Below are 23,632 nucleotides of genomic sequence, written 5' to 3' on the forward strand. Positions count from 1 at the left end.
CAGACTAAGAACAGTTGACAGTTTCAACTGAAAAGCTATGTCAAACAAGAGTATTTGGATGATATGGACCCTAGGAAAGGGCACGTCAGAGGTCTGACTAGCTATATACTTCACTCTCCAGGAAAGTGAGATATCAAACCTAACGTAAGTAAAAAGTCTTCATTTTGACTTGCCTGAAAAAGCACCTCAAATTATATTTTTGACTTCATGCATACCAAGTAATATTCAGATTGATAGTTTTGCCTCTCAGATTCTATGAAAAGATGATGGGGCACAAGAAGAAAGAGTGGCGCTGAGAACTCACCAGAGCAGCTAGTATTTATTAGACTTCATGCAGGGAGACAGTTCCCTTTTAGAGATGGCAGAAATGTAATAGGATTAAATTCTTGGCCTTTAATCCTCAACCCCACCCCTTATTATCAGAATGAATTTGGGTGAATTACTTAACCCCTCAGAATTTGTTTCCTCTCCCTAAAATGGGGATGGTGATACCAGGTACCCATCTCCAGGCAGTGGGTGTGAAGACTAAATGAGATAATCCATTTAAGGAATGCTATAAGGACTACAGAGTTAGCAGCTACTTATAATCCTATTATCACATAAGAAGAAATTTGGTTTAAAGTAATTGGGCTAAGGTTATGGTGCTAAGTGACCAGCCCCAGAACAAAAGCCCAGGTCTGCTTGATTTCTGAATTAATTCTTTTACCACACAGCTTCCCTAAGGGGCCCTTCCATTAAAATACAGGAGTGTGGGAGCAAGGCAGTGAATGAAAATGAGCAAATTATTCTTAATGGCTCAAGAAAACCAATTCCTCTTGAGGTGGAATTGTTGAAGGTCTTCCTTATCATGAACTGAAACAGGTTTCATTGTAACTCTGACCCATTTATTTGAAGCTCCACTCTGATATCAGTCAGAACAAGACTAAGGACTAATCTGACTTTTATGTCCTGTGCCCAAATCCCTCCACTCCTCTGGAATGGCAGAGTTTGTTTTTAAATTTCACATTAATTTATTCAACAAATCATTAGTGAGCACTGTCAGAAAGGCACTGTGCTGGAAATCAGGCCTCAGAAATCCAACTCAGCCCAGCTGCTGTCCACCCAGGAAGACAAACACAAACATGAGAAGCGATGAAGGAGCTCTAACAAAGGGCAAAGGGAGGGACGACCATCTCAAAGTCTCAATTTAACTTGACAACATCTAAAAAAAATAAAAAATAGTTCAAGACAGAAGTAGGAATAAAGAAGATTACATAAGTTTTTACTTCTTACATTTAAACACACATTTTTCTCAAGCTGCAAGAGGGCTAAGATTCTGTAGCTTTTAACTTATGCATTCTTCAGGGCCTTATATTTTTTTCTTCCAAAAAGTTCTAGCTCCAAAATAGGAAGAGGAAATATGTTCAATAAAGACATCCAGGAAAACTATGAGAAAAAAAATCTGATGCAATCTGTACTCATATATGGTTCCATTTTAAAGACCCTGGCAGGACTTCAAACTACTCCTTTACATTCAAATTTCCCTACAGGGAATTCCCTGGTGGTCCAGTGGTTAGGGGCCATGGGTTCAATCCCTGGGGGGAACTAAGTTGCCATGCAGCAAAGTCAAAAAAAATTTTTTTAATTAAAAATAAAATAAAAAACCAAATTACCCTACAAAGTGTGCTCACTGCTCCACAGGAGACAAGAGAGCCTAGTTTATTTCCTTAAATACAGTATTTGCAGTCAATGCCCCTGTATCAATGATAATGAAAGCTTTAAATGTATACTGTGTAATACAGTTTAAATGGCACTTTCACAAACAACAAACTTGGAGAAAATAACTTCAACACATATGACCAAAGGGCTAACTTACTTTATTAACAAGGAATGCATATAAACCAAGAACAAAAGAGCCAAACAACTCACTTAAAAATGAACAAAATGCAAGAACTGGCAGATTCCCAGGTAGGGAAGCGAGAGGCTTGTGGGGAAGGGGGGCAGGAATAATACAAAGATCTAATAAGCACATGATTATATTATCCTTATCCACATAACATCATCCTAAACTAAAGGAAATACAGATCAAAGTAACAACTTTTCACTCTTCAGGCTAATAATTTCAACATAAAATACTCAGTGCTTTCAGGGATGAGGAAAAATGATGCTTATACTCCGTTGGTGAAGCATAAATTGGAAAATCTTATCTAGAGGCAACTTGGCACTATCTACAAATATGCAAATACCTGCAACCCAACAGACCCATAGCCAGCGACATCCTACAGATACAGCCCCCAAAGTCTGCCAAATTACCTGTGAGGATGAACAATAAATGTCTGCAATTAAAATGACCATCAAAAGAGGCCCACTTAAATGAATTATGGCCATCTATACAACAGAATGTGGTACAGCTATTAAAAGGTAAAATGATAAGCTGTAGATGCTGATATGAAGCCATCTGCAAGATACACTGTCAAGTAAAAAAAGCATGATGTAGAGGCAGGTATACAGTATGACCCCTTTAATACAAATAAACATATAAACAGGCATATCTATTATATGCATACTCTATGCATGTTTCTTCCCTCTAAGAAGGAACAAAATAACTGTTCAGTAGTTCCCTTAATGAAAGGAATAGAGCAAAAAAATTTAACTTCTCATTTTTTAACTTTATTGTTTGAATTTTCTAACCTTAAGAATATCTACTACTGTGGGTAAGAATCCCTTAGAAGAAATGGAGTGGCCCTCAAAGTCAACAAGAGTCTGAAATATAGTATTTGGGTGCAGTCTCAAAAATGACAGAATGATCCCATTCAATATCACAGTAATCCAAATCTATGCCCCAACTACTAATGCCAAAGAAGCTGAACAGTTCTATGAAGACCTACAAGACCTTCTACAACTAACACCAAAAAAAGACATCATTTTCATCATAGGGGATTGGAATGCAAAAGTAGGAAGTCAAAAGATACCTGGAGTAACAGGCAAAATTTGACCTTGAAGTACAAAATGAAGCAGGCAAGGGCTAACAGAGTTTTGCCAAGAGAACGCACAGGTCATAACAAACACCCTCTTCCAACAACACAAGAGATGACTCTACACACGGACATTACCAGATGGGCAATAGTAAAAGCAAATAGATTATATTTTTTGCAGTCAAAGATAGAGAAACTACACAGTCAGCAAAAACAAAACCAGGAGCTGATTGTGGCTCATATCATGAACTTCTTTTTGGAAAATTCAGAATTAAATTGAAGAAAGTAGGGAAAACCACAAGACCATTCAGGTATGACCTAAATCAAATCCCTTATGATTATACAGTGGAAGTGACAAATAGATTCAAGGGATTAGATCTGATAAAGTGCCTGAAGAACTATGGACAGAGGTTCGTGACATTGTACAGGAGGCAGTGATCAAAACCATCCCCAAGAAAAAGAAGTGCAAAAAGGCAAAATGGTTGTCCGAGGAGGCCTTACAAATAGCTGAGAAAAGAAGAGAAGCGAAAGGCAAAGGAGAAAAGGAAAGATATAACCTTCTGAATCCAGAGTTCCAAAGTATAGCAAGAAGAGATAAGAAAGCCTTCCTGAGTGATCAATGCAAAGAAATAGAGGAAAACAATAGAATGGGAAAGACTAGAGATCTCTTTAAGAAGATTAGAGATATCAACGGAACATTTCATGCAAACATGGTCACAATAAAGGACAGAAACGGTATGGACCTAACAGAAGCAGAAGATATTAAGAAGAGGTGGCAAGAATACACAGAAGAACTATACAAAAAAGACCTTAATGACCCAGATAACCACAATGGTGTGATCACTCACCTAGAGCCAGACATTCTGGAGTCTGAAGTCAGGTGGGCCTTAGGAAGCATCACTACGAACAAAGCTAGTGGAGGTGATGGAATTCTAGTTGAGCTATTTCAAATCCTAAAAGATGATGCTGTAGAAGTGCTATAATCAATATGCCAGCAAATTTGGAAAACTCAGCAGTGGCCACAGGACTGGAAAAGGTCAGTTTTCATTCCAATCCCAAAGAAGGGCAATGCCGAAGAATGTTCAAACTACCCCACAATTGCACTCATCTCACACACTAGCAAAGTAATGCTCAAAATTCTCCAAGCTAGGCTTCAACAGTACGTGAACCGAGAACTTCCAGATGTTCATGCTAGATTTATAGAAAAGGCAGAGGAAACATCAAATTGCCAACATCCGTTTGAAAACAGAAAAAGCAAGAGAGTTCCAGAAAAATATCTACCTCTGCTTTACTGACTACAGCAAAGACTTTGACCGTGTAGATCACAACAAACTGTGGAAAATTCAAGAGTTGGGAACACCAGACCACTTTACCAGCCTCCTGAGAAATCTGTATGCAAGTCAAGAAACAAGTTAGAACTGGATATGGAAAAACAGACTGGTTCCAAATTGGGAAAGGAGTACCTCAAGGCTGTATACCATTACCTGTTTAACTTATATGCAGAGTACATCATGCAAAATGCCAGGCTGGATGAAGCACAAGCTAGAATCAAGATTGCCGGGAGAAATATCAATAACCTCAGATATGCAGATGACACCCTTATGGCAGAAAGTGAAGAGGAACTAAAAAGCCTCTTGATGAAAGTGAAAGAGGAGAGTGAAAAAGTTGGCTTAAAGCTCAACATTCAGAAAACTAAGCTCATGGCATCTGGTCCCATCACTTCATGGGAAATAGATGGGGAAACAATGGAAAGAGTGAGACTTCATTTTCTTGGACTCCAAAATCAGTGCAGGTGGTGATGGCAGCCATGAAATTAAAAGACGCTCGCTCCTTGGAAGAAAAGCTATGATAAAGCTAGAAATCATATTAAAAAGCAGAGACATTAGTTTGCCAACAAAGGTCCGTCTAGTCAAAGCTATGGTTTTCCAGGAGTCATGTATGGATGTGAGAGTTGGACCATAAAGAAAGCTGAGTGCTGAAGAATTGATGCTTTTGAACTGTGATGTTGGAGGAGACTCTTGAGAGTCCCTTGAATTGCAAGATCAAACCAGTCCATCCTAAAGGAAATCAGTCCTGAATATTCATTAGAAGGACTGAGGCTGAAGCTGAACCTCCAATACTTTGGGCACCTGATGTGAAGAAGATTCACTGGAAAAGACCCTGATGTTGGGAAAGATTGAAGGCGGGAGGTAAAGGGAATGACAGAAGATGAGATTGTTGGGTGGCATCACCGACTCGATGGTCGTGAGTTTGAGCAGGCTCCGGGAGTTGGTGATGGACAGGGAAGCCTGGCGTGCTGCAGTCCATGAGTCGGACATGCCTGAGCCACTGAACTGAACTGAAGAATGTACTTCTTGGGCTTCCCTGATGGCTCAGTGGTAAAGAATCCGCCTGCCAATGCAGGAAACATGAGTTTGATTCCTGGTCCAGGAAGATCCTACATGCCTAAGAGCAACCTACCCTGTGCACAAGTACTGAGCCTGTGCTCTGGAGTCCTGGAATGGCACCCACTGACCCCCACGCACCCTGGAGCTCATGCTCTGCAACAAGAGAAGCCATCGTAATGAGAAACCTGCACCCTGCAACCAGACACTAGCCCCAGCTCACAACTAGAGTTGCAGCAATGAAGACCCAGCACAGCCTAAGACTAGTTAATTAATTAATTAATTTAATTATTTTTTAAAAAAGAAAGAATGTGTATCTTGGGACTTCCCTGGTGGCCCAGTGGTTAAGACTCTCCTCTTCCACAGCAGGGGAAATGTGTTAGATCCCTGGTCAGGGAATTAAGCTCCTGTATGTCATGCGGTGTGGAGGAAAAATAAAAAAGATCTGCAAAGCCCCTGTATGTCTAGCAGAAAGTAGGTGTTCAAAAAACAATAGCAGAATTTTCTGAATTCATAATATATTTATAGTTAATGTACTGACATGGACTCTGGATTTTATTTTGGGAGAGGTTTAAGAGTACTGTAGCCATGGTAACTGGAGGCCCTGCCCTCAGCAACCCTAATGTGCTGGAGAGAAGAGACTAAGGACTTAAAATAACAATGAATTTGTGATAGGTGGGCAGGGAACAAGACCTTTCAACGAGTTGGCTCTCATCAGGGTTAAGAGAAAATAAACTCTGAAAAGACTGGCAACCTCCAGAAACTACAGAATGGGCTTTACAATAACCTAACAGTGCTTACACTAGGCTTGCAATTCAATCTCCATTAAAGAATGATGGTTCCTTTTAAAGTTAATGTACACCTCACACCAGCCGAAATGGCTATCATCAAAAAATCCACAAACAGTAAATGTTGGAGAGGGTGTGGAGAGAAAGGAATCCTCCTACACTGTTTGTGGGAATGTAAACTGGTTCAGCCACTAGGGAGAACAGTATGGAGATTCCTTAAAAAATTAAAAACAGACCTACCATATGACCCTGCAATCCCACTCTTGGGCACGCATCCAGAGAAAAGCATGGTCTGAAGACACATGCACCCCAGTGTTCAGTGGGGCACTGTTCACAATAGCCAGGACATGGAAGCAACCTAAATGTCCATCGACAGAGGAATGGATAAGAAGATGTGGCATTATTCAGCCATTAAAAAAAAGAAGAAATAACGCCATTTGCAGCAACACGGGCGAACCTACAGACTGTCATACTAAGTCAGACAAAGAGGGAGAGCTATCCTGTGACATCCCTTATATGTGGGATCTAAACATAAATGATACAAATGAACTTCTTTATAAAACAGAGACAGATTCACAGGCTTAGAGAAAGAACTTACGGCTGCTGGGGTGAGGGATGGGGGGAAGGGATAGTTGGGGAGTTTGGGATCAACATATACCCACTGCTGTATTTAAAATGGATAAACAACAAGGCCCTACTGTACAGCACAGGGAGCTCGGCTCATGTTCTGTGGCAGCCTGGTGGGAGAGGGGTTTGAGGGAGAATGGGTACATATATGTGTGTGGCTGACATTCCTGCCCGCCCCCCACCGCCAACTACCTGGAACTATCACGACATCGTTAACCTGCTATCCTCCGGTGCAAAATAAAAAGGTTACAAATATATAAAAAACAAAACAAGAAAAAAATAAACTTAATGTAACCCCCTTTCAAACTGAAGGACACTTCAAGCACAAGAGCAGCTTAAATCTTTATGCCTCCTTCATTCAGTATTTTCTGAGAGCCGGCTCTGTGCCAGGGCCCCGAGATAGACAGCAAGAGGACGGGACACCCCCGGCCCAGTTCTCCAGCAGGGAAGGCAGAAACAGGGTAACACATATGCAAATAAGATCATTTCTGGGAGGGTAAGTTCTGCAGTGGAAAACCCAATGAAACAACGTGAGCTAGCTGACGTGCCAGGATCCTTTAGATAAGGCTGTTAGAACTCTGAGGAGCTGAGATCTGAGCAGAGATCTAAATGACAAGGAGAGAACTATGTGCAGATCTAGGGGAAAAGAGTTCTAGGCAGAGGGGAAGTCCTAGAGGCAAGATGGCTCAGCAGGAATGAGCTTCCCTCCAGTCCCCCACCGCCCTGAGCCTAGGAGGTGGAAACGCTGGCTGCAACCCTCAGCCCTCACTACAGTCCCAGAAGAGCACACACAGTATCAGCAGGTCCAGGGACAACTACAACTCTCAGGAGGAAGCTTCCAAGGGGGCTCTTCTGAAGTTCTGTCTGGGACAAAGGCCAGGCAGTGCTTACGGATGGGAGCAGTCAGGTTTCAGACTCAGATTCTGACCAATCCTGGCTCCACTCATTGCCTGCTAAGTGAAGACGAGAAAAATCACTGAGCCTCCCTGTTTGCCCTGCTATAAAAGGGGACTAATAACCCCTACCTCCTGGGGTTGTGAGGCTAAGCGAGCTAATGGTTGTCAAGTGCTCAGGACAGTACACACCAAATATTCAATATTGGTGATAAAATGGCTGTGTGATAGTAGTAGCACTAGCAAAAAGGATATCAAACACAAAGGATTACGGTCACTGTTATTATGCAACATTAACAAATAGTATTCAATATAACGAACATAAAAGAGCACATCTAGGGATTTCCCTGGCGGTCCAGGGGTTAAGAATCCACCTGCCAATGCAGGGGACACGGATTCGATCCCTGGTCTGGGAATTAAGATCCCACATGCAACTAAGCCCTTGTATCACAGCTACTGCCCTCAAGGTCTAGAGCCTAGGCTCCACAACAAGAGAAGCCACTGCAACCAGAAGTGCATGTACCAGAACTAGAGAGTAGCCCCACTGCTGCAACTAAAGAAGGCCCAGGAGCAGCAACGAAGACCCAGCACAGTCAAAAATAAATTAAAAAAAAAATTTTTTTTTAAAGAGCACATCCATAGTCCTAGAGAACTGACAAGTTGTTTCAAGTAGGGGCAAAGGCCCCTCCAACACGAATTTCTCAATGACACAGAGTCTAAAGCCAATCATTACCACTCCCTCAGGCTTGCCCAAATCACACTGAAGAATTGGATTAGCCTCTTTTACTTGAGAGGGTAGAGAAGGAAACAAGGGAAGAAGGGAGGAAAGGAAGGAGGAAGAAAGAAAAGAAGTAAGCTAAAAAAAATTCCCTTACCCTCTTCCCAGATACTTGAAATGCTTTCTCTAGAAGTCAAGTCTTTTTCTACCACAATTAAAATTCAGACAGACAACAAACACAGGTTGAGCTTACATCTTCTGAATTACTGAGAATGAACTGGTTAAATGAGGGGCTCTTCCCAGAAACAGTGGAAAGGAGCCCAGGCTTAACTCCAGAATATATTTGCTGAATGACTGACCTTTGGCACATTACTCAACCTCACTGAGCTAATCATCTTACCCTCACAAGTTCCTTCTTTTCTCCCCATCACAGTTTGAGGTCCCAAGACTGGCCAATGTGCCAAGCCAGGAACATGGGCATTGCCTTCACATCTCACTCTCAGTCACCATTTTGTCACACCTACTTCTAGGTTTCTCCCACTATCTAGTAGCTGCCCAGTTCAGGCGACAACTCTCCGGCTTCCCAGGTGGCACTAGTGGTAAAGAACTTGCCTGCCAAAGCAGAGAAGTGAGTTCCAATCCCTGGGTCAGAAAGATCCCCTGGAGGAGGCCATGGCAACCCACTCCAGTATTCTTGCTTGGGAAATCCCATGCACAGAGGAGCCTGGCAGGTTACAGTCTATAGGGTCACCAAGAGTCTCACACGACTGAAGCAGCTTAGCACACACAAACCCAACAACTCTTAGTGGAGCTCAAAACCTCCAGCCACATGCTCCCTGGATCCAAATCAATACTGTCTTATAAGCTGACTTCTGAGTGGTTACTTTATGATAGACACTATTCTAAGTGCTTTACATATACATCATCTCATTTAGTATCTACCTCATAGTTCTGTGATGAGAATTATTATTATTGTCATTTTAGAGTTGAAAAAACTAAGGTTCAGAAAGTAAGCTGCCCAAATGACAAACCTACCAAGTACTGGGGCAAGGAATTGAATGAATCCAGGTAATCTGACTAGTCAACTAACTTGGCTACTCTTCATCAGTGCTGCTGCTGCTACTACACTAATATTTCTAAAGTATAAATCTGATCATAAGACACCTCTGTTTAAAACTTCAGGTTATATCTCAATTACATCTCAAAAAAAAAAAAAAAAAAAAAAACTCGGTAGTTCCCCTACAGAACAGAGTTCAAACTACTCAGTGTAGCATCAAGGCCTCCAATGAGTTAGCAACTATGACCAAGTCAAACCAGGGGCTGTCAAAGATGGGAACTTAAAAGAAGTGGAGCAGACACTCAGCAGAGGGCCAACGGCACGTGGTGGTTATGAGCCAGAATTCTAAAGAGACTGCCTGGGTTTGACCCCCAGCTCCACCATTTTCCAGATAACCTTTCACAAGTCATTTCCTCTCTGAGCCTCAGGCTACTCATCTGTTAAATGGGGATCTTCCTATAAATCTTCCTATAGGTGCTGTGAAGATAAAAATTACTTAACACAGGGATTTCCCTGGTGGTCCAGTGGTTAAGAAACCCTGTTTCCAGGACAGGGGGCACACATTTGATCCCTAGTCAGGGAACTAAGATTCCACAGACCACATGATGCAGCCAAAAAAAAGCAAAAATTACTTATCACAGAGCCTGGCACATGACAACCTCTCAAGGTTATTACTGCTCATGCCTCCCACACACCCAGACTCCCTGCAATGATGCTTCCTCTCTGCCAGGTCCTTCAGATGGGGCTCAGCCATCAGCACCTCCCCAAAGGGCTGCTGGGCCAGGGCCCACCCCATTATTCACCCATGGCAGCCTTGCCTGCTGCATGGATCACAACACAGCACTCTACTCTGAAACTGCCTGTGTCTAAGCCCATCTCTCCTCAGGCATTTAACTCCTCATAGGCACTCCCAGAGTCTAACAAGCAGCACTGTTACTTGGCAGTCAGATGCTTCTTTAATGAGATAACCTTAGTTTCCTCATTGACAAAATAGGAGGAAAGAAAAGAAAGAGATCAGTATCACCCATCTTGAGGGATATAGGAATTCAAGGAGACAATTCCATGGAGACTCTTTGAAAAGTGCTCTCCTCAGGTGAGTGTAGGAACTGGTGTTACTCCACGGCGGTAAGGCAAAGCACAGGGAACCAGGCACCTGAAGACAGGCCAGAATTTCGCCCCTGGAGCCTAAGAAAAGCTGTACTCTGTTTTCAGTCGCTGGGAGGGCTCTATAAATGGTGTCACGCAGCTCTGGAGTGGGTTTGTGTGGGTTCTTTTTAGGGAAGGGAATCTTTTTTAAAACATACCTGACTAAACTGTTTTTACAGAATTCCTTAATTGAGGTATCACTATATTACAAAGTAAAACAATTTGGAGATGGAGTCATTACCCATGGGACCTCCAAAGACATTTCCCTAAATTATAACCAATTCATTGTGCATGGGATTTTAAAGATAAATAAAAATTATTTAATAGTCAATATTCCTGGTCTTTGTTATTAATACCAGGAGATGGCTAACTTTTACTGAGTTTTTATCACATGCTAATCCATGAAAAAATGCTTTATTCCCAACAGTGCAGAAAAGTTGACAGTATTATCCAATTTTTCAGAGAAGGGAAAACAGACTTAGAGCAAGTAACTTGCTCTTGGTCACCTGGCTAGGAGGAAGAGCTTGGATTTTAAAAGCAGGACCTACTCCAAAACCCACAGTATTTATACGGCATTTAAAAATAAGGCCTTGCAATAAAGCAGATGTGGTACATATCTACAATGGAATACTATTCAGCCATAAAAAAAAAGAATGAAATAATGCAGTGTGCAGCAAGATGGATGCAACTAGACATTATTATACTAAGTGAAGTTAGAAAGAAAAAGACGAATACTATATGACATCATTTATATGTGGAATCTGATATATGACACATGCATGCTCAGTCGCTTCAGTCATGCCCAACTTTTTGCAACCCCATGGACTGTAGCCCACCAGGCTCCTCTGTCCACAGGATTCTCCAGGGAAGAGTACCGGAGAGGGCTGCCATGTCCTCATCAATATAAGACACAAATGAACTTATTTACGAAACAGAAACAGACTCACAGACAGAGAAAACAGACTTGTGGTTGCCAAGGGGGTGGGAGGTGGAGGAAGGCAGGACTGGGAATTTGGAATTAGCAGATGTAAACTATTACACATAGGATGGATGAACAGCAAGGTCCTACTATACAGCACAGGGAACGGTATCCAATCTCCTGGGATGAACCATAATGGAAAAGAATATTTAAAAAAAAGAACGCATGTATACAAACAAGTCACTTTGCTGTACAATAAAGATTGGCACACTGCAAATCAACTATACTTCGATTTTTAAAAACTAAACTTTTTTTTAATAAGGGCTCTGAGGGAATTCTCCAGTGGTCCAGTGGTTAGGACTTGGCACTTTCATTCCTGGGGGCCCAGGTTAGATCTCTGGTGGGAACTAAGATCCTGCAAATACCATGGCCAAAATATTAAGGACTTTGAACAACAAGGTCCTACAGTATAGCACAGAGAACTATATTCAGTATGACATATTCAGTATACTCCTATGATAAACCATAATGGAAAAGAATATTTTTAAAAGGATGTATATTTGTATAAAGGAATCATTTTGCTGTACAGTAGAAATTAATACAATATTATAAATCAACTACATTTCAATTTAAAATATATACATGTTTTATAAAGGCCTTTGAGAAACCTGAACACTAATGATATTAAGGGATTGATAAATTACTTTGTGTGAAAATAAACAAATTTTAAGTGTTCTCTCTTACAGAGAGTACTAACATAGTTACAGATGAAATATCAAGGAACAAAATCAATGAGAGGATTTTACAAACATTTTATAAAAGGAATAAAACAAATTAATGGTAACATATACTCAACTCTTCACAGCTCACCAAGTTTTAATAACCTTATAAATTAGATTTTCTTATTCCCATTTTACAGATTAGGAAATTAAGAGAAAGGGCAGCATTTACCAATATTTCTAATGATAGATGTGAGGCTAGTACAATACTTGAGAGAGAAAACAGGTCCAGATAGGTTAGTAACTTGCCATGCTGGAAGTCTGTCTCCAATGTCTACGCCACAGGGAAAGTCCCAAGAGGTTTGAGCCCCACGCCCACATGACATGGAGTTCCAAGAGCGTGGCAGTTGCCTCCAAATTCTGGTTCTTCGCCACCACATACCATGCAGCCTGGACATGAAAGGTGGCATCTTTAATTATCATGCCTTTCTGAATTGCATGATGCATAAATTTCATACAGGGCAGAGCACGACCGACTTCCTACCCATCAAAGCACTCTGGACAGCATTCACCACTCCATGAGACCAAGGGGCTGTCAAGCAGCCCAAACCAGCCATGCTCCAGAGTCTCAAGAAGGGGAGAAAGGCAGCCTCAGCTGAGAGAGTTTAGCTTCTACAATTAAGGGAAGTTTCCACGGTCAGGAACGGAATCTGAGATGAGGTGGTGAAGCCACATCTTCTCTCAGCAGTGCCTCAGGCCTGCGTTTCAGGCTGCCACCTGTTTGATGCTGTGACCAATGTGACTTATTCAAACCCTGAGGGAGAAAAGTAAGGCAGCTGTTGAGAGGAGGACATATGAGCACCAAACTTGAAGGCAAAGCAACCTGGGTCATTAGCCAAATGACCTTGGACAAATAAAGTACTTAATCTCAGTTTTCTTGTCTACTAGGTGAGAATAATAGATAAATTGTAAATGTTCAATAAGATCTAACAGAGTGCTCCAAAAACTAACTAAAATGCCCACATTTCCAGGCAAGGGTTCCATAACCTAGAAATCCCAGCACCTGTAGAAGCAAGGTAGATATGTCAATCCACCTAGCCACGCACCTTTTCCACACAAATAAGAGACCTCATGAAAATCAGGTCTCTACTAGGACAAAGAGAACCAAAGACTCATCTAAGATGTCTGGGAGTCAGTCTTTAAAATCCTAGAATTATGTTCCTGACAAGGGATAAGCTCTTATCAAATATCTTAGTGTTAGCTGCTCAGTCGAGTCCAACCCTTTGCAACCCCATGGACTGTAGCCAGCCAGGCTCCTCTGTCCATGGAATTCTCCAGGCAAGAGTACTGGAGTGGGTAGCCATTCCCTTCTCCAGAGGATCCTCCCAACCCAGGGATTGAACCCGGCTGGGTCTCCTGAATTGCAGGCATATTCTTTACTGTCTGAACCACCAGGGAAGCCCCACTTTAAAACCCTTCCCCAGGTCCCTCTTCTTCCTCCTTCCCCTAAGTCCACTGATTCAGGCACCACCTCCCCTCTCATATTGATAAAACTGCCCTATTTTATGTTTGGTGACTCATACTCAGCTCCTAAAATTTTACATGATTTCTACAAGCTCATCTCTTCCATTATTTGGCCAAAGAAAACAAAGGACAGCTGGACACCTAACATGAGATCCAGCAAAGCTGTTACAGCATCATTACAAATCAAGGTTTCAATTTTCAACAGGTTACCCCAAGGTTAATCAACAACCTGTAAAAGGCAGTTGCTGAGATGAGTAAGAGAGAAACAAGACTTTCTCCAAGCTTACGACCTAACCAAGGAAGGTCTGACTAAGTACACATTTTGGTTTAAAGAAAATTTATTTAAAAAAAAAACTCATCAAGAAACAACTCCCCCTCCACTCATCATTTCCTAGAAAGATGAAGAAGGGGCATTAGGAGGTTATATACACCTCTGTCCCCCAATCTGGGAGACCTGAAGAGAGCTAAAAGCATGACATTTATTTTCCCCAAACTCCAGCCTAGGGCTAACTACCTGCTTCATTTTTAAATTTCATTCTATCGACTCTGCTAATTCAAAGCAAAAATGAAAGCTGGGGTGAGGAGGAGGGGAAGACATTTTTAAAATACACATCAGATAAGAGAACCTATAAATAAAGTTGTGTGTAAACTACAGACTCCCTCTTTGTGATTCAGGTTAGTAGCTAACACTGAATAGAGAAGTCTTCCCAAGAAGACTTCTTTGGGAAGCTTAGTTTCAAATGAACTAAAGCATGGAAATGGCAGAGACACTGAGGCAGAAGAATGCTGAAGTTGGGTTTGAGGACAAGCTAGCTGCCTTGGCTAGAGAGCTAGTGGCAGAAGTGACTCGGACATGGAAATGATTGGCAGCAAGCCCAACAGAGCATGTGAAGGAAATCAGATCTGCTATAACAAGCGCCCACAGGCACTGGGTTTCTAAGCAAGGTATGGACAAAGGCTCAGAGCACAGTAGACCTTGAGATAATCAGCCTGTTTTACAAATGGGGAGAATGAGGTCCAGTAGCACTAAGTGACTTGCCTGAGGTCTCACAGTGAGTGGAAGTGCTGGGACTAGAGCCAAATCAAGATCAAATTTGTTACTGAAGAGGATCTATCTAACACTCATGTGAGGGATAGGGGGGTGGGGGGAGGTGTGGAGAGGACAAAAATTCAGGTTTGTCCTGATTAGGGCCCAGAATAGGATTATAGCAGGGAAAGGCCACAACAAGTGATAGCCAGGGAAATAGGTACAGATGATCTGAAAGGAAAAGCCCACTAAGACTTAAGAGACAGATGTGGATACAAAAGGAGAGAGAGCATCGTAAGGTCATTATTCTCATCAAAGAATAAGGCCATATTCCCAGCACATTCACCTTGGTGAAGCTCCCACAGATACCCAAATCAAAGTGCAGGCACCTGCCTCTCCCAGGCCCATCTCTGGAACCCAGAAAACTCAGAAGGACTGATTGGTAATTCCAACACCTGCGACCCTGCTGACTTGGGTTATCTCAGACTCATTACCCATGGTAGGATGACAGATGAGGAACCAGAGACAAGCTGGCTGGTCACTATATGGGCTATGCAGTATTTACTAGAATGATTTTATGTCAAGAGTTATGATCAAGGGCTTCTTCTCTGGAGGTCCAGGAGAGGAGGACTCAGTGCCCTCACTGTCAAGGGCCTGGGTTCAATCCCTGGTCTGGGAACTAAGTTCCCACAAGCTATGCTGCATGCCAAACCCCCCACCCCACCCCCCCCAAAAAAGTTATGTTCACCTTTAAGCAAGAAATAGTTAAGCATTTAAATCTGACAAAATAAATAGGAATCAAACTCCTGGAGAAGTTCTGGCCATGATTTCAAAAGCTAAATGCTAGAACAACTATAACTGAATATAAACAGTAGTCCTCCAAAGAGGACTGTGGCCTTGTACAAACTTTAAGGGATACACATCTAGATAAAGAAAGAAAAATAATTCTCCAGAAAAATAATATCAACATCACTGGGGAATTAGAAAAGCAGATACATGGGCCCCACTCTAAACCCACTGGATTAGAATCAACATTTTAGCAAAACACTCCCCACCCTAGGTGATTTATTTGCACATTCAAGTTTGAGAAGCACTGGTGTAGAATACCTTAAGGGTGAACTACATATAGCAGTACATAGATAGGGTACCAATCAGGCAAATAAGATACAAAGTACCTCTTCACTTTCTGTACACCATATTTTATTAGGTACTGCTCAGATATAGACCTATAGTGTTTTTCAGTGAATCTGGTACTTACTAATGATCATATGATATAAATGTGGGATCTATTTCACTTCCTGAAATAACACAGCTCCAGGGTTTTCATGCACATGAAATATAAAAAAGCTTAGTTCTTCTGAAAATACAATAAAATTATTCATTTTATTCAAGTTCCAACACGAAGTTCAGCACACTTCACCACAAGCCCCATTAATTCCTACAGGTTCCTGGGAGTATCATTAAATCCCCCAGCATCACTGAGAAGCAGGTGCTTGGCAAACATCCAATCTTCAAATGAGATTCAGAAGGACGTGGTCCTGAAAATGCAGTATTTTTCTGCCTTGTCCTGCCAGGGTTGCTTCTCAGGCTCATACTCTCTCCCGCCCTGAGGCCTCATACAGCTGCACACTTAAGTACTTCCCCAAAAGGAGAAAGGTCAGAGGTGTCATTATCCCATAAGCACTTGAGATTCCAGCTGTGGAGAAATTAATCTGGTTCAGGTTCCGGTTGAGAAGCCCTGAGTAAGATCTGGAAAGACAGAGGGAAATACAAAAGAAAGAGCCTACTGAGAGGCTCTTAGGAGAGGACATTTGCAGATTTTAAGGTGGGGGTCGGGGGCAAGGTTTGGCAGATAAGTAAGAGGATCACAAGGAGAGATAAAGATCCATCTCCCACCTCTACTCCAGGAACAAAAAGAGTGACCAAGAGATTCCTCCAAAAGACGTCTTTTCTTGATAAAAGGAAGGAAAAGAGCCAATGAGGAAGCTTTAGGAGCTGGAAGCAAGACTAAGAATCTCTGGAGCGTTTGTTTTGTTTTGTCTTCCAATGAAGGGAAATAAAGCAAAGGAAAAAGCAGTATCCTTCTAACCAGAATCTTATAAGCAGCAGACCATCAGGATTAAGAGACCTGTGAATAACCAAAGAAATACAAGGGGGGATTCGTTTTCAGTTTAAATCCAGCGCTGGGGAGTCAGGCATCCCTGGACTTGAGGCTACTTCCAGAGTAAGAGGAAGAAATGGGACTATCTTTACAGCCACCAGTAAGCAGAGCAGCGTGCAAAGGAAGAAAGGAATCAGAAAAATGCCCGGGGATAGAGCAAGCCAAGAGAAAGAGTTCCTGTTAGCAGAAAGATGAAAGATAAAGTAGACACATGAAAGACAACATACAGGCACCCCTTTGGGATGGGCGGGGAGATCCTCCCCCAGGGGGAGGGGACTTCAGGAGGTAAGACTATAGGAAGTGAGTACAGAGAAAAGGCCACAGAAGCATAGAAAGTGCCATGCTGAACAAAGATATTTATTCACCAGAGGAAGGCAGACGAAAGGTGCACTTACCTGACCGGGAGAGCACCTAAAGGAAAATGGGGCTCCGAAAAGGGAAGCTGAGGAAACAAAATCTGTCCGTTGGCTGCAAAGCTCAAGAACCAAGGACCACTGTCTGGAAATGAGCAAACTAAGAAAAAAGGTGTGCCCTCCCAGATTTAACAAACATCAGGACGGTGGCTGCACGCTGAGAACTGTGTAACCAAAAGTAGAGCGTGGGGGGTGGGGAGTGGGGGCAGGAAACACACACTGTCAGATGTGAAAATCTGGAAGTAAGGTGGTTCGATTCGGAAAACTCATGAAAAAGGGTGGAACCCCAAGGACAGAGTGATTGGGAAAAGCTGTGAATTCCCTGTGTAAAGACAAATACTTATCTTACAATTTCAGGATTTGGACTTCATTTCGGGTAGACTCTGGACACTGTGCTCTCCCAGATTTTGAAAGGCTGGGAAAAGGAATTGGCCCCTAAATCTAAGATATTCTGGAAAGCATTCTGCCAGATTTCAGGCCTGTAAAAGGGAAGTCTCCCCTGAATTTGTGGGAACATAAGTACCCCCAAAACTGGTCACTGGACCCCAGATTTGAAACTCGCTAAATGGGAAGAACCCTCAGATTTGAAAGGGGACGTTTATTCAGAGTGGAGACACGTAAAGGGAGTGTCCTCCCAATTTGGGGGTCGTCAGTCAGGGGGTACCATCCTCAGCTGGGGAAGCTTTGGAAATTAAGATAAAATCCCAGGGATGGAGTTTAAGAAAGAGGGTTGCACCGATCACATTTTCTAAAAACTACAGAGAAAGGGGACACTCCCATAGTCGGGGGCTTGAGAAAGGGGTGTGCTCCCCAGAACAGGATTAAAGAGGCTATAAAAGAAAACGCGTTCCCAAAGCACAAGGCAAGGGCAGGGGTTGTTGGTGGAGCTCTCGGGGGCCACACAAGCTCAGGATCCGACCCTAGCGCTTCCCCCCACCCGCAACACGGCCCGCTCCGCGCCCTGGGCCCGCACCCCGCGGCCCAACCTCCTTGGGCGGCGCTGATTGGCCTCAACCACCGTCACTCCCGCAGGCAACCCTGGGGATTGGGCGCCACTCGCACGCCCGCCACGCTCTCAACAGCGGTCCCCGGGCCTCCCTCCGGGCAGGGCAAGCGGGGCCAGGCGGGGAGCGGGGCCGGGCAGGGGACCGGAGCAGCGGTGGCGTCCGTCACCGTCCCCGCCTGCACGGCGCGCGCGCGCGCGGCGCGGGCCCGGCCCGACCCGGCCCCAGCCAGCCAGCTTCGCCTCGCCGCACCTCGCCGCGAGCTCACCTCACAGCCCCGCTCCGGCTGCGCCGCTCCAGGACCAACCGACAGAAGGACTCTGCGTGCTGCGCACCACGTGACCCCCGGGACGCGCCCAGCGTATCCCCCGCCCCCCACACACACGCACCATCGCCACCTCCGAGTGACGCAGCTCCTCAGCTGCCCCGCCCTCGGCCCCTCCCCACCCGATCACCGTGGCGACGGCTCCGGCGAGCCACGCCCACTGCCCTGACGCGCGGGAACCGGCCTGCGCCTGGATCCGGAGCACGAAGTCACTACTCACCCATAGCCACTGTGATCACACGAAGCCCGGGACTGGACCCCATCCGTCATCTGTTAGTTATGCCTCCTATATGCCCCTCGAAGCCTCCTACTTCTCTCCATCCTGCTGCCAACACTCCAGTCTAGTCCACCATCAGATGGTTGTCCTCTCCACCCACACTTACTCCTTCCAATCCGTTCTTCATGCTCAGATAGCAAGAGCTTCTCAAAACGCAACTCTGTTCATAGCCATCCTCATGCTCAAAGCCCGTTGCCCACTGTTTTTCAGATTAAGATCTAAATCTTTACCGTAGCCTATCTGCCAGACTTTTCAGAGTCTGTACTAACTTGCCTCTCTCATATTCACGCGCATTCAACTCCTCCACTTTCTCAAGCCTCTTTCAAGTCCTCACACAAGTCAGGTTCCTTCCCGACCTAGAGTCTTTGAACCGCTCCTCCTGCGCTTTACCTCATTAACTCCTTGGAAGGGATTCCAATTGCTGGTGTGAAGAGAAGCTGTATTCTACCTCCGGGGACCAAGGTCAGAGTTGCAGCCACCCACAAAGGGTCTGAAAAGTTTTCCCAGTGGGACTTGGGAAGTTCCAAAGAGGAATGCTAAATATTTGTTATTTAGGAAGGCAATAACGATTTTATTTTACCTTGGAAAAACAGGGCAGCTAGATTGCACCTCTTCAAATGTAAATGTAATCATGTCACCGCCCGGCTTAAAACAACCAACCTTTCCATCACATCCTCCACCCTTGCTGTCTGGCCATACTAAGTTGCTATCATTTCTGTGGTTCTCTGCAAGGTCTTTCCAGGCACTGGGCCATGGACTAAGCTGTTACTTTTTGCAAAACTGACTCTTTAAAAGGTCTCAGTTTGTCATCTCCTCAGTAAGGTCCTCTTTGACCACATAATCTAGAAGTGCTCCCCTTGATCTCCTGCTTCAAACAGGGCAATTGCTCTCTACCTTATCAATGTTTGTTTTCAGCAGAGTACTTAACACAGCTTGTAATTATTTAATTGGTTTGTTCTCTTTGTTTTATTTTTTCCCCCCTGAGTTAGAGTTAGGGACTATCTTGTATCTACTGCATTGTCAGAACCTGACAAATAGTAGATGTTCATTGTTTATCTGTGGAAGGACTGAAAGGGAAGAGAATACCGGGGCGGGGGGTGGGGGGGGGGATGATAATTGAAAATAACGAGTAGATGGGACTTCCCTGGTGGTACAGTGGATAAGAATCCATCTGCCAGTGCAGGGGACATGGGTTCCATCCCTGATCTGGGAAGACTCCACATGCCACAGAGCAGCTAAGCTCAGTACTAAGTACTGAGCCCACATGCTGCAACTACTGAAACCCTCAGATACAGGAAGAAAGGATCTTCCCAGGACCCTCTGTGTTTATGTTTATTAACATGAAATTGCCCAGATTTTAGTGGCTATTATAGGATATAGAGAATTTTTTGCCCCACCACCACAGTAATGTCAAGAATTCATGACCCCATATAAATACAGCATGTTTCTTTACTTATTCAACCTGTACATATTGAGACCTAGGCTTGAGCTGGGCATCAAAGATACAGAGTAGGGAACTTCCCTGGCAGTCCAGTGAATATGACTCAGCACTTCCACTGCAGAGGGAATGGGTTTGATCCCTGGTCTGATCCCACATGCTGCGTGGTGCAGGCAGAAAAAAAAAAAAAAAAGATGCAGAGGGCTTCCACGATGGCTCAGTGGTTACAATGCAGGAGACTCCAGAGACAAGGGTTCAATCACTGAGTCATGAAAGATCCCGTAGAGGAGGAAATGGCAACCCACTCCAGTATTCTTGCCTGAAAAATCCCATGGACAGAGGAGCCTGGTGGGCTACAGTCCAAAGTGTCACAAAGATTGGACATGACTGAGCATGAACACAGGACACAGGACAGAGCAGCATGAGGTTTAGGCCCTGCTGTCAAGGAGTTTACTTCCTGGTAAAGAAATCATCACAATTTGTAAATTAAAATTCTTCTTATCTATTGCAAGAACAAATACTGACACTGTTGCAAGGACAAGCAAAAGAGAAATATATTACAAGAATGTTTGAGGGCCCAGACCATGGATAGGAAAACAAGAGGCACAAGAGCAGCTCTGTCAAGAAGCAACAGCTTCTGCTGCCAGCAGCACCACAGGCCACAGCTGGGATTCAATCCCAACATCCCTTTGTTTCTGCGTCACTCACTCAAGAGGCAAAGTCTTGACCAGGGGCTGATGGTGACTGGTCAATCTCAGGTCACATGGATTAGTCCAGGCTGTCAGGGGACAAGAGGAATAATTTGCCCCCAAGGATATCCCCCCAAATGAAAATGAGGGGAGGACTGATGCTGGTCAGGCAAAAATAACTCTATACAAATATGAATAAAATACCTTGGGAGTCAAGCCGAAGCTCCTGATCATCAAGTCAAACCTGTGGAAACCTGGTTTGCTAGCTTCTGAACAGCCACTGGCTGCTTGCCATAGAGCTCCAATTTGCAAAGTTCTGGTCTAAAGTCCAGGTCTTAGGACTTCCCTGGTGGTCCAGTGGCTAAGATTCTGTGCTCCCAATGCAGGGCACCTGGGTTCTATCTCTGGTCAGGGAACTAGATCCCACATGCCTTGACTAAGAGTTCACATGCCACAATTGAAGATCCCAAGTGCTGCAACTAAAACCTGGCACAGCCAAATAAATAAATAAATACTTTAAAAATCAAAATTAAAAAATAATAAAGTCCAGGTCTCATCACTGCCTGTTTAGCAGCATCCACCATTCTGCTTTAAGGTCTTCCCCATCATTTCACTAGTAGTTGATTTCAACCATCCAATTGTTTTAAACTTAGAACCTTTCTTTGTTGAAATAGGCGCTCAAGTAATAGTTGTGACTCTGTGAATGAGTGAAAGAATGAATGTACAGCAGCCTCAACTACAGAAAATAGTATCTCTCTAACCATTTTAGAACTGTGGTCCCAGGACATAAGATGACAGCTCCACATACACTGCATACACATAAGCATATACAGAAGCACCAGAGACTACTATGTCTCTGCATGGAAGAGTCCTTTCTCTCCCTAAGCATCACTTTTCTTCAACTACAAAGTGGGATGATCTTTACTCTCATTCACGAACTTGTCACAATTAAGTGAAACATGTGAGAGTGTATTGTAAACTGCAAAGTTCTGTGTAAATGATTTTCTGATTGCTTTCTTACTAGATTCATTGTCTGCTGCTGCTGCTAAGTCACTTCAGTCGTGTCCGACTCTGTGCAACCCCATAGATGTCAGCCCACCAGGCTCTCCCGCCCCTGGGATTCTCCAGGCAAGAACACTGGAGTGGGTTGCCATTTCCCTCTCCAATGCATGAAAGTGAAAAGGGAAAGTGAAGTCGCTCAGTCGTGTCTGACTCTTAGCGACCCCATGGACTGCAGCCTACCAGACTCCTCCATGGGATTTTCCAGGCAAGAGTACTGGAGTGGGATGCCATTGCCTTCTCCGGATTCATTGTCCAGAGTATTTAAAATGTCCCTAGTAAAGGAACAGCAGAACTAAAGATCTGAGATGGGATATTCAGTTAGAAAACTGATCTTTCTCAGCCTCTACCCAGCAAACCTTTATACTCTGTCCTAAGGCAACCCCAAGGCATTTACAATGAATCTGTCAAGGGGAAGGGGGAAAGTTAAAACAGAAAAGCAAGTTCTTTGGCTGTGATTCACACCCACAGACCCCATGTACACAGAGTATCACCAAGCTTGAGGATGTCAGTCTCCAAAGCAGGAACTGGGGTAAAATATCTGCAGCACAAAGCCGAGTGTGAGAACTCAGGAAGCCGGAAACCACAGTCACAGCTGTATCTGAGAAGTCCAAGAACCTCCACAAGGCACCAGGGGCCCAAGGGAAGTGGATTGAGTTGACCCTGGCCTGAGGTCTCTCCAATCTGAGCCTGATGGAAAGTTTCTGAGCTCCTCAAGCCTTATTGCTCTCCAGTGAGGGGGAGGAGAATTATGTAGGAATTCCAATATATTTCCAGCATTTTGCAAGATTCTAAGGAGGGAGGGAGAATGAGGGGGAGAGGCAGAGAGAGGAGGACATTTTTTGTTCTTGTCCTGGCCACTAAAGAGACTGATAAAATCCACCTGGACCACTTCAAGGGCAGGGACTGTGTCCTGTTCTCTGTCCCTTGGGAGTCCTAGTACCTAGCACAGTTCCCTGTAATTTAATACTTCAAGCTTGTTTCTTGTGGTTGACACTCCTGCCAGTTTAGAGATAAAGAGACAAGGGAGGAGTTTAGCCCCAGGGACTACTGGAATGGAGATTATAAAGAAGTCCATTAAAGAAACAGTCTCTAAGTCTGCTAGACTCCGGTTGACTCCCCAGATTTCTTGCAATTTAATTTTAGATAGTGATGCTATCTCACGACTCAAAGGCCAAAAATTATATAAAAGATAAACAATACAAAATCTCCCTCAAATTTTTGTTCCTCGTTTGTTTTGTTTCTACTGGTAACCACTTTCTTATGAATCCAGTACCCCACTCCTTTTCTTTTGGCTGCTCTAGGTAGCATGCTGGATCTTAGTTCCCTGACCAGGGATGGAAACCTGGAACTACTGGATTGCCAGGGAGTCCCCCTTTCAGCATTTCTTTATGAGGATATGCAAAGTTGAATATAAGTTCAAATCTATTATGAACCTTTTACACAACAGAAAGCTTTGATACATGGTGTTCTACACCTCAATTTTGTCACTAAACACATTTTGGACCCC

At 43.7% G+C, this 23,632-nt stretch overlaps 1 protein-coding gene across 41 annotated transcripts in view; it reads right to left on the minus strand.

Moving 5' to 3' along the window:
* Positions 1–19,877, minus strand: part of PHF20 (PHD finger protein 20) — a 129,292-nt gene extending 109,415 nt beyond the window's left edge. For 21 of the 41 annotated variants that reach the window (XR_015139086.1, XR_015139085.1, XM_086332092.1 and 18 more), the window contains exon 1: positions 18,603–18,688. The gene's annotated coding sequence lies outside the window, so the exon portion shown is untranslated. Of the gene's footprint in view, positions 1–12,514; positions 13,020–17,312; positions 17,360–17,679; positions 17,810–18,602; positions 18,689–18,879 lie in introns of those variants that run through there. The other 20 variants (XM_086332081.1, XM_086332070.1, XM_086332079.1 and 17 more) reach the window with 9 other exon arrangements.
* Positions 19,878–23,632: the final 3,755 nt, after the last annotated feature.

The sequence above is a fragment of the Bos grunniens genome, chromosome 13 (genome assembly GCF_055505025.1).
Source record: "Bos grunniens cultivar Pamir isolate PY7600 chromosome 13, Bosgru_T2T1.0, whole genome shotgun sequence".
Classification (NCBI taxonomy): Eukaryota; Metazoa; Chordata; class Mammalia; order Artiodactyla; family Bovidae; genus Bos; species Bos grunniens.